The 11,998-nt window shown below is 47.3% G+C and overlaps 1 pseudogene; it reads right to left on the bottom strand.

Annotated features, from left to right (window-relative positions):
• Positions 1-1,730: 1,730 nt before the first annotated feature.
• Positions 1,731-2,980, bottom strand: LOC119356408 (annotated as a pseudogene).
• Between the last annotated feature and the right edge of the window lie 9,018 nt (positions 2,981-11,998).

The raw sequence follows: 11,998 nt of genomic DNA, 5'->3' as shown, positions 1-11,998 counted from the left end.
AGCATCAAACGAAGTCCAAATGGTACGAAACTTGACAGGCGGTCTACGGTAGCAAACCAAGGCCGCTTGGCAAGTCTCGGTCCAATCCGAAAATGTTTAACCCCCACACACGAAAGAAAGGTAGAAATGACCACCGGAGGAGAACGAAGCGCCGGAATGCAAAACGGACAACGGGGAAAATGCTCGAATGCTTGAGATGAACACGTATGCAAATCAAATGCACATGATAACATGATATGAGATGCATGACAACAACAACAACACACGGAGACAAAGACCCGAACCCGAGAAAATAAAATAACTTAACGCCGGAAACGGCAAGAGTTGGATTACATATTGGGTAAATCATATCCGGGGTGTTACAGTTTAGCAACTAGCTATTATACATGTTGGCTATTAAATTGACTATGTGAAGTGACAACTTCATATAGCCAGCTGTTGGCTATACTATTAACCATGCTCTAAGTGTTTATGGATCTGGAGATAAAGTCAGACCCATGACAAAATATTAGGTAAGGAGAAGGAACACCAAAAGCCTAAAAAAGCAAGTTCTTTAGTGTCCAAATGCCCAGATGAAACTTCACCCTCAAATTAGAATCATAGTGCTACTGGCTCTCATTAAGTAAGATAATTATCCATTCCCTCAAAAAAGTAAGATAATTTTTCATGGATCACTTTCAAGTAATGACAATTATATACTCCCTCGTTTTTAAATATAATGTTTTTTAGAGATTTCAATACAGACTACATACAAATGTATATAGACATATTTTAGTATAGTCCTTCCGTGCGCACTACAAGGACATGCTGCGGGAGGAGCATGTCGACAAGTTCCGACAGATGTAGGTCGGTGAGGCCTACAACCTCGGTCTCCTTGACGAGCACCGGCACGCGGAGGAGCAACTCGCTGCCGGCATGGCCATCGTGGCAGACGTGTTAGATATACGACAAGCAAATCAACTCGACGAAGAATGAAGAACAAGCAGGGGACACGAGATTTTAACATGGGAAAACCCCTTCAATACGAAGGGGAAAACGGGCGCCAGCCAGTCAAACCTCACTATATCGGGGAGGTTACAAATGCCGAGGATTTAAAACTGATCAACTTATCCCGTGCGGCAACTTACAAGAGGTATATATAACACAGGTGGCCTAGGTCAATACTGATCCAAGCCTATCGGCGACGGGGCTCGCTCCGCTCGCTTGTCAGAAGTTAGCCTCCCTCTTTATACTTGAATTTGGAGCATAACATAACAGGATGTGGACGTGGCGGAGTAGTAGGTGATGCTCGAGCCCTGCCGCTCCTCCTGTGACCGCTGGCGGCACCGCCAAAATCAGGCGGAGTTGCAGGCCGCCTATAAGGAGGTGGGGGGATGTCGGAGAAAATTTGCGGGTCAGCATTTGGAGCTGCCCTTATAAACCTTTGCATTATGGGGCCCAACATATTGACTTGGGTTATGCCAACTTGTGTTTGTTTCGTAATCAGATCTGCTGCAATATCTAACACATGGCAACCAGTTCTCAAATTTCAGATTTGAATATCTAACACACAACATCTACTCTACTATGGTTAAAGCTTTCAAAATCTAACTTAAGAAGAGTCTAGACTTGTAGAGTACAACAGTGGTGGGAAATCCAAGATGTATTGCATGCATGCAGAGCCTACCAACATCGAGCTAGCTAGCCGGAGTAGATGTCATGCATATATAGAAGTGACCATTCAGTCGCAGCTATCCCTGAGTTGGAGTTGGAGGGAATAGCCACGTGACCGGGAAGCCTTTCAACGGCCGCACGGGCGTCTCGAGGAACAATTCGGACCGCCTCGTCCTCATGTCGTAGACGCTGCAGTAGAAGGGCTCCGGTTGTTTCTGGTAGTATCGATGATTGTATCTCCCAGCGATGGCGTCCTCCGTGAAGAAGATACGGTCCCCGGTGTAGAGACAGTCCTGCTCGTGCTCGGCGGCGGCGGCGGCGGTAACACGAACCGCTCGGGAGCACCATGGCCCGACGAACAGCATCCGGTCGTTGCCCACGCTCCTCAGCCTCGCCCACCGCGACCGCGCCAAGTCCGCCTCGAGCACCCTGAACTTGGTCCCATCTGCAGCTCGAGCGCACTCCACATCCGACGCCCCCCTATCGTCGTCTGCTCTGCCTTGCTCTTAGGATCCTCCCTGCAGACCAGCAGCAACGTTCCGCTGGATTCTAGCAGGTATCGCGGCGAGTCGCCGAGGACCCGGCCCCGGCGGGGGTTACCCATGAGGTGGTCGACCCGTGAAACGGTCGGCTCGCCGGTGCGCCTGTCGGTGGCGATGGACACGGAGAAGAGCCCGTCCCAGCTGTCGAGGGCGTAGAGCTTTCCCTCGCACGAGACAATGTCTTGGAGGTGGCGAAGCTCGTCGGGTGTGCCGGACCACCACGAGGACGCCCCTGGCCGGCACAAGGCGAGCTTGCTATACGTCCATGCCTCGTTGTCATCGACGATCGCGGCGACGAGGTCGTGGGAGCACACCACGAGCTTCAACATATACGGCTTGGGCTCGTCTTGCGGGACCCGGAGAGGCACGTTGGGGGCGTACGTGTCGGAGAGGCCGGAGAGCAGGATGGTGGTGGACATGGAGAAGGGGCTGACCAGCGTATAGGCGCCGTCGAAGCGCTCGAACACGAGCCACTCGCCGCAGGAGCTCTGCGCGTGCGGCAGCTGCCGGTGGCGGTCCAGGTGGAGCGGCAGCGACCGGAAGGCGGAGCCGGGCAGGCTGTAGAATGTCCGGTTGGGCAAGGCGAGCCATGAGTAGTGCGGGGGCGAAGAGGTCTGGCGCGCAGAGGCGCGCCAGTGTTTGCAGACGGCGGCGAAGCGGACCCGGTCGGCATGGCATGGGAGGCGGCGGAGCACGACGCCGGCGAGCTCGGAAGGGATGCTCGACCAGCGGCTTGGTGCGCGGCGTGATATATCTGATCGACGAACGAGACAGCCTGCGGCCATTGTGCCTCTGTACATATCGGATCGGGAGCCATATATGTATACGTGGTTGGCACGACGGGAGAGTCCGAGACTGTCTCAAAAATACTTTCCTGTTTTTTTACTTTTTTTTTGACCAGTTTTTTTTTGAGCGACCTTTTTTTTTGACCAGTTGTGAAATTAATTTTTTCTTGAGTAACGACCGGTTGAGAAGTTCTCCACCCTGCGACGCGTAAGGCGCCAAATACTTCTATTCTCTAGCTTTATTCGGTAATGGGCCAGCCCGTGTAAGTTTCATTGTGCACCAGTTTGGGGAAACATCTGCATGTTTTATGTCTTGTTTCTCTTTTTCCTAATTTTTTATTGGAAAAGCTTACCTTCAGCCGGCATGCTCCGTGTCCATCGGATCCTCTGTTGATCAGAAGGATGAGAGCATCCCCGTGTCCATGTGTTTCTGCAACTGACCCTTTGTTTCGAAAACGAGAGTTTTGCAACTACCTGGTTTTTTGCAGCGGCGGTGACTCGTGCGGCCGGGAGGACGATGGCGGCGAGGAATCTCGCCTGATCCGACGAGGATGGCGCGCGGGTAGGAGGCAGGGATGTCCGGGAGCCGTGGGGGCGAAGACTCATGAGCGCGACGACGGCGAGGATTCCAGCCAAATCTTGCCGGATCCGACGAGGATGACCCGTAGGCAGGAGGTGGGGACGCCTGAGAGCAGAGGGAGCTCGCCTCGGCGAGGTCTGCCGGGTTGACGGCGAGCTTCATAGCAAGGACCCGCGACAACACCGACGAACGGCGCTTTTGCGGCAAGAGATACAAAGAGATGCAAAAAACAAAAGGAAGAGGAGGATGGTGGCGAGGTGACTTTGGTCGGAGGTCCGGTGCTCACCGGCGGCGGCACGAAGGCGAGGACGGGCGGCGCCGATCCTCCCTCACCACTATCTGAAGCTCGCGGTGAATGATGGTTTCGAGGGAGCATGTTTCTGAATAAAGCTCTTATTGCAATAGTCTGCGTGTTTCTGAAACAAAGCTCTTGTTGCAAAGAGGGACCATATCCAGAAATCTTTAAAATTCTGCAACAAGACCTTTGTTGGAAAAAAAAAAATCTGAAGCATGATCTCTGTTGTAGAAAATAAAAAAATCACAGGCACGGGTGATCTTTAAAATTTCTGCAACATGATCTCTGTTGCAAAAAAAATTGCAATAAGATATTTGTTGTAAAAAAATAAAAAATACAGGCTTGGGTGATTGCAACAAGCAGACTGTTGCAGAAACACCACTCGTGTTGCAAAGGGTGGCTTCTTACGTTACGTTGGAGATCAGACGTCATTAATGTGTCAATCCAATGGTCAGCAAGGCGGCGGATCCTTTTTGAATTTCCACCAGCGGACACGTAGCGTCACCCATTTTCTATGCTTTCCTTTTGTTTAGATTTTTTTTACAAATTCTTGAACATTTTTTGAATTTATAAAAATTTAAATCATGAACATTTGCTGAATTCATGAACAATATTTTCAAATCTGCGAACGTTTTGCTAATTGGGAACATTTTTATAATTCAAGAGATTTCTTGTTTTGCGCAAATCACGAGAAGTTTTCGTAAGTCAAGATTTCTTAAAATCCATGTCATTTTTCATATCCATGAATGTTTTAAAATTTAGGAAGAGTTTTTGAATGTATGATTTCTTTTATTTGGTAAAACAGCCGGTAGTCGATTTCCCCCTGAATCAGTAGGCGCCTTTTCACTGAAACGAGTGTGCAAGCGGAAGCAAAAAAATAGGCGCACTAATTAAGAGAGATAATGCGTAACATAGACTAGTAACAATAGGAAGTAATATATGTGTGGTAACATGCAACACTTTATTTATTAGACTATAAACTTATCTTTTTTTAATATGTGTGATGTTAGGTGGTGTTTGGTTCTCTACTTTTATGACTTTTTCTAGTCCCTAAAACTTTTTGAAAAAGACTCTCAAGGAAGTGCTTCTAAGGACTTTTTGCAAAAAGTCCCACTCTATTTGGTTTGTTAGGGACTTTTTCTAGTCCCAACACAAAAAAGTCTCTGGAACCAAACACCCCCTCATACTACTAGTAACTAGCTATGTTACCACTTTCCTCTCTTTCTTCATTTATTACTTGCCACATCATTTATTTTATCTAGATATGAGTGGTGTTACTACCTATGTTACTCCCACTGTGGGTAGTTTAATCATACTAATAACTAGACTTATATATGGGACAATTAATGTTGTGGTAGCAGCACTAATTAAGAACTTGTGGGATGTTAGCAGTAATGTGCCCAATTTGAGAAGTGAGATGATTTCAGGCATATATATTTCTACAAATATGTATGGAACATAAACATGTTATTGGAAGTACTTGTATATGTATGGATGATGCAACTATATGTCAGTCTGCTTGCCTCACTACACGTATGTCGGATTCTGCTGAACACTGGTTATCTTGGCTTGTTTGGTTTATGTGGATCATGTCTCCAATTGATGAATCATGGTTCCATGTAAAGCACTTTGCGTCTATAGCTTATTTTGGGGGTGAAGGCGCTTCTCCCTTTGCCCTCCTGTAACAGGAAGGGCGCTGCTCTGGGGATTTTTTTTTCAAAAGTAGCATGTTTTTTATAGCAATTTCGGAAACTAGCAGTGTCGATATGTTATTTGCAAAACTAGCAGCCCGTCGGTCAACGGTTGGCCGAAGTGGACCCCTTTGGCCTGCGGAAGCCCGAAGTGACGTCTTCGGTTAAGCCAGGCCGAAGTGTGCGTGAACTGGGCCGAAGACGGGCCTCTTCGGCCAGCCAGCGACCGAAGAGGTCTTCGGCTTACCAGTGGCCGAAGAGTAGCGGATAAGGCCCGAGCGGCATCTTCTTTCTCCTCTCGCTGTTCTTGCTCTGTCTCTCTCGTTCCTCTCTGTACATCGCCCCCCTCGCTGATCTCTTCGTTTCTCCACCTATTTTCCAATCCAAAGCACAGAAACGGTAGATCGTAGCCATCTCCACCGGCCTACGGTCATTTTTTCCCAATGGGATAGCTATTTGTGCGTATAAGTGAGGTGGAGTCATGATGGGGTGAGGAGGAGGAGAGGTCATGGTGGGCTGAGGAGGAGGAGGCGGTTTGGCTGGTGAGGAGGAGGTGCAGCTTCGTGCCGCCGAGGGGGTGGCATTGGTGTTGTCTGTTGGTGCAAGTTCTTCGTGAGGTGGCCACACGCGTCGAAGGTATAATCACGCGTCACATTTTATTAGTGTTAATTGGTTTGTGTTGGCATTTTAGCGGATAGTTAGTGTAGCCGGTAACAATTTGTTCATTGCGATTAATTAGAAGGTGGCAATGTCTGACAGGTGAAAATGTCAGTATCAGTAAATTTGACTGTTTACTATGGCCCTGGTAATGTTCGATATAATGAGTTGGGGGTTGATCTTAGCGAGTTTAAAAATGGCGTCATGACACTTTCAGACCCGGACAGAGTGGACATTAGACAGTTGAAGCACTGGTTGACTACTAGTTTTGGGTTGGATTCTGAAGTATGTTCCGTCAGTATTCATGCATTGTGGACCAAATCCTGTAAAAATGTCAAGTGGGAGTTGATGCCGATAGATAGGAGCCAGCATTGGTTGACCCTGTTAAGTCGTTGCCGAGACCGAAGAATCCACCCATATGTCCTAGTGCAGCCAGTGGCGGAGGAGGAGAATACCGTACAACTCCATGTGGGGTATGAACCCGGCCAGGGTAGTCGAGTTGCTAACGAGATTCATTTATCCGGGTCACAGCCACCGGATGTGGATCCTAGCCAAACCAAGGAGGAGTCAGACTACATGTTGGACAATGTTTGTGGTCATGATACTGGGCAGAATATTTAGTCGATAATATTAGCTGGTTCTGGTGTTGCTGATGGGGATGAGGAAGGCGATGAAATGCAGAGGGTGATGGAGGAAGAGGACGAGGATGGATATGCGGAGGATCTGGATTCTGAAAATTCTGAGGATGAAGTGGAGGTACCGATTCCTTCTGCATGGAATCAGGACATATCCACCGGCCTTACTGTGAACCATGGCCATGAGACTCCATGGAAATATAATCTGAACCAAGTCCAGATAGGGGCTATGTTTGATACAAAGAAAAAATTGAAGTATGCAGTGATAAAGTGGGCTATGTCTACTCAGAGGGTTTTCCGGACAGACAGATCAAACCCAACAAACTATACCATGAAGTGTGTTGAAACAGGTTGTCCTGTGAAGGTGCACGGGCACGTGCCGAAGTATAACATCCACTGGGTTGTCACGGATGTGGTCCCACATAATTGTGTGAGGAAAAACTTATTGGTTTGTCATCCAAAACAGACTTCAACTCTCATTGCGCAACTCATGTATACTGAGATAGTGGAGAAAAAAGATATGGAAGCAAAACACATCCGGACAGCAGTGAAGGTCAGATGGAATTATAACATTCGTTATGGGAAGGCTTGGAGGGCTAAGCAGAAGGCTATGGAGGAAAGGTTTGGGACGTTCTTTGACTCATATGATAATGTTGTCCGTCTCCTGGATGTACTGAAGGAGAGGAATCCCGACACTTATGTTAACGTACAACATACAAGGTTGCTGAGTATACCAGGTTTCAAGGTGTTGAAACGAGTATTCTTCTCTTTCGCTATGTGCATTGAAACTTTCCGGCATTGTCCTCCTGTGATGTTTGTGGATGGTATATTCCTGATTGGTCAGTACAAAGGGAAAATCCTGACTGCCATTGGTGTGGATGGAAACAATCAAATCATTCCACTTGCCATGGCATTTGTGGAGGGTGAGAACTTTCTGAGTTGGGTGTGGTTCTTTCGGCAAGTGAAAATTGCCATTGTGAAGGATCGACCAAACATGTGTTTCATTCATGATAGGCATGCTGGTATATTGAAGGCTGTGAAGACACTAAGGAATCCAACAGTAGACGAACCAACACCTTGGAAGGATTTGCAGAGCCGGTGGTGCATGCGCCATCTTGGGGCTAACTTTTTCTCACAGTTCAAGAACAAGCGGTTGATGAACTTGTTTAAAAAATTGTGCAAGCAGAACCAGGAGCGTAAATACCAATTTATTTGGTCAAAACTTGATGGGTTTACTAAAAAGCAGGTCCGTGCTAGGAAGAAAATGGAAAAAGACCAACAACAATTAGCAACACTCATGGTGGAGCTAGAGGAGCTAGATTGTCTCATTAGGATACCCCACAGTAGATTTGTCAGACGCACAGATTGATCGATCCCTAGAGGCATATATTCTATGGTTGTTCGGCAAGACGATGTTCACGGAGAACCACGTGACCACTGTTGATGCACGATTCATCGGTATTGCACGAGAGATAGCTGACGCACGTTGCCCTACGGATATTGTCTAGAGGAGTTTTGGTTCTGCCGTGTTAGCAGCTACGTACAGAGGCTTGTGCAAAGGTTGCTTGTTGAAGTCTAGAAAGTCAGGTCTGGTTGGATGTCCACTATTTTTGCAGCTCTGGTCATACGAGAGATTCCCTATTGGACGACCCTATGTCTCCATTGACACACCGTTTGGGTTGGAGGACATAGCAGGGGCTTACGTGCCTGCTATCGGCGACTTGCCTACTATGGGATCTGTTTGGGCACGGAGAGAGGTACTTTTAAATTATGTAATTCCTTCGATTATTTTTGCCGTGCAATAGTATTACTAATGTAAATTTGCTGTCATGTACAGAGACAGTTTGCACATACCCAGGTGAAGGGCTGCTACCCGTCCTTCACGATGCAGTTTGATAGTTTGCACGAGGATCAAGTTATCTAGGAGCCCTACTCGTATCAGACTATAACATCCAGGTATCCAGTTGGGATCTCTGCCTTATGCACTAGAGATCGGCACTACTGGATGACCAAGGCCAAGTTGGTGTTCGACGTGATGGTTGAGGAGATGGCTCTTCATAGGGTGATGAGACAGTTTGGTCTATGTCAAGAGCCTGCAATTCCAGATATTCCACGGATACCAGACCACGTTCACAAGTAAGTAATAATATTAAAGTTGTCAGCACTACATTCAGAATATATCTAACCATGCAACGCGCATGTCAATCTCAGGTACAGTTGCGTAGGAGGAAACAAGTCCATGGCTGTTTGGCTTCAGAGCATTAGCCCTTACGTTCAAGAATGGACTACGGCACCAACAAATATCTGGAATGAGGTTCGGCCCTTTGACTGGGACAAGTTTGGGTTGTATTTACAAACTTACCGGCATACAACAAGGATCTACTTGGTTCCATCAGCTGCTCCTGATCAGATTGAAGCCCCTCTCACCAGCGATATGTACCCAACTACCTCTGTTGTGGGAACGAGACACCACGCGGTACGTGTCATGCTTCTCATATGTGTAGTTCTATCATAACCTTATCATATACAATGGGTTAACTCTTCATGTGCAGAGTGACTTGACAGTCCAGGCGCGAGAGGAGGTTTCCGCTTTAATGCGGCAGGTTGAGAGGGGGGATACTATCCCACAGCCAGAGCACCTCTCATGGTTGAGGCGTATGGATGAGAAGTTAAGAGGGATTTACGCATCACTTACATGTAGGCGATCTACGGATGTTGTCGTTCCTCGTCCAACACATCGTCCCCCACGTCCCTCTGTCCATCGTTCAGAACCACGACACTCTGTGCAGCGTTCAGAACCACGACACTCCGTGCAGCAACCACGCCTCTCTGTGCATCAGCCATCTCCTTCACAACCAGGGAGCTCTTCCTGGAATCAGCCATCGCCTTCTCAACCAGGGACCTCTTCCTGGTCTCATCAAATGGAAATAGGTAACACTACTTTGTACATTCTTTTCAACATTGTAGGTTCGCAAATTAATTTTACCCGTTTTACTATATTGTGATAGGCAACCAATCGCAACCGTTCATGCATTCAGTGCAATCACTGATACTTAGTGGTGCTGGATGTGGATGAGAGGGCTATGGCGATGACGATGACCAAGCTGAAAACACTTATGACTTCTCGCACACGGTGTTTCACACTCCACCACCACCACCGTCGCAGGAGACATAGACAGTGACAGACGAGGTTATCTATGGTCGTGGTTATCGTGAGCATCGTCCACCGCCTCAGCGCTTATCGCCTTCCGGTCCTCGCCCGAGGAAGACCCAGATTCGTCGTCGACCCCCGCAGTGATATGATTATCTATGTATGAGTCATTATCTATGTTAGTTTCAGACTATTCACATATGTGAGTCAGTATTTATGTATGAGACATGCTTCATGTATGTGTTACTATTGCACTTGCTTCTATCTGATCAGGAGACATATATCGTTTTATGTATGCGAGAGACATATTACTATTAATTCGCATTGTTATTCCAGTTACATTTCCAAAGAGACTACAACTGATAATTAAGATACAAGCACATCTGAATTAAACGGTGCGGTTGAACTTAATAAATACAGCTTACATACTACAAAATGAAATTAAGGTAGAACATAATGCCCTACTTGTTGAGGTACAACTGGAATACAGCTTACATACTACATGAAGTCATCATCGTCATCCTCCGTTGATGCAGAACTCTTGCCCTTCGACGATGAAGAACTTTTGCCCTTCGATGATGCAGAAACCTTGCCCTTCGACGATGAAGAACTCTTGCCCTTCGACGATGAAGAACCCAGAAGCGGCGGCATGAAGATATCATCTTCGTCCTCGCTCTCCTCAGTCCATAAACATGGATTATTTGCTGCAGTCCTTCTGAAAGTTTCACTCTTCGGCACCACTACCTTCTTACACCTTTCATCCAACCTAAGAAGTTCTTTACGTACCTCCTCATAGGTCCTTTCAGGCCACCCAGACCTACGTAATTGGTGAGCCAACTCATTCATTATGGTGTCACTAACGGTGAGTTCTTCCCATGGGAACTATCCTATTGTCCATCCTGAAATCGGTAGCTAGCCTCAGAAGAGTGTTGCTCATCCCAGGGTGAAAACTACGATCGAAAGGATAATGGGACATCTCAACTACACTGGACTGCTTATTCACCTCCGGGTCAAGGGGGTTTTATAGGTAGAGAGGAGAGAAAATGGCGGGAAAGAACGACTGGGGTATGGAGGGAAAGAGTTGGCGGGAACATATGGCGGGAAAGGGTTGGCGGGAAACGGGTGGCGGGAACATATGGCGGGAAAGGGTTGGTGGGAAACGGGTGGCGTGAACATATGGCGGGAAAGGGTTGGCGGGAACATATGGAGGGGAAAGAGTTGGCGGGAAAATATTTACGGAAAGGGCTGTGCAATTTTTTTCATTGCAAAATGGTTACACAACATTCGTAAGTCATAATAAAAAAACCCTTTTCGGCCTACAGTAAGCACAAGAGCGCGACCATGCAACTTCGGTCAACCGTTCACGCCAAAAGGTGGGGCCCGGGGACTCTTCGGCCTACGGTTGACCAAAGAGTGCTCTTCGGCCTATGGGAGGCTGAAGAGTCCTTTTCGGCCTAGTTGGGGCACACTTCGGCCAACGGGAGGCAGAAGTGCCCTCTTCGGTCAACTGCTGGCCGAAGAGCCACTCTTCGGCCAATGGGAGGCCGACGGGGTACTAGTTTTGCAAATAACTTGTTAGCACTGCTAATTTCCGATATTGCTGCTAGTTTTGAAAAAAATCTGCTCATGGTGGCCTCTTGGTCGCTTGGCATTTCGCCAAACACTTGTGAGCAGAGCAGGAGCCAATTTGTAGGCGGGGGATGGAGTTTAGATGGGGAAGAGCAGTGAATCAATGGTAGGCAGCAAGAAGAATCAGATAGAGAGGAGAGACACTCGTATAGTCGTATGGTACAAGGGAAATATGTAGTTTTTTTTTGAGAAATGGGAAAGAGGTAGCTTTTTTTTAGTGGTAAACCGAATTTTATTGATAAGTGTCAAGGTTTACAGAGATGATAAAGGGATCATGAGGAACCCCTAGCCACAAATAGCGACCAATATCTAGACTAGAAGAGAATTTTGCTAAATTATGAGCATCCCAGTTCGATGAACGACCTTCAAAAATGAACTCG

This window comes from Triticum dicoccoides, chromosome 1A (assembly GCF_002162155.2).
Source record: "Triticum dicoccoides isolate Atlit2015 ecotype Zavitan chromosome 1A, WEW_v2.0, whole genome shotgun sequence".
NCBI classification, from domain to species: Eukaryota; Viridiplantae; Streptophyta; class Magnoliopsida; order Poales; family Poaceae; genus Triticum; species Triticum dicoccoides.
This window is presented reverse-complemented; position numbering and strand designations above follow the sequence as displayed.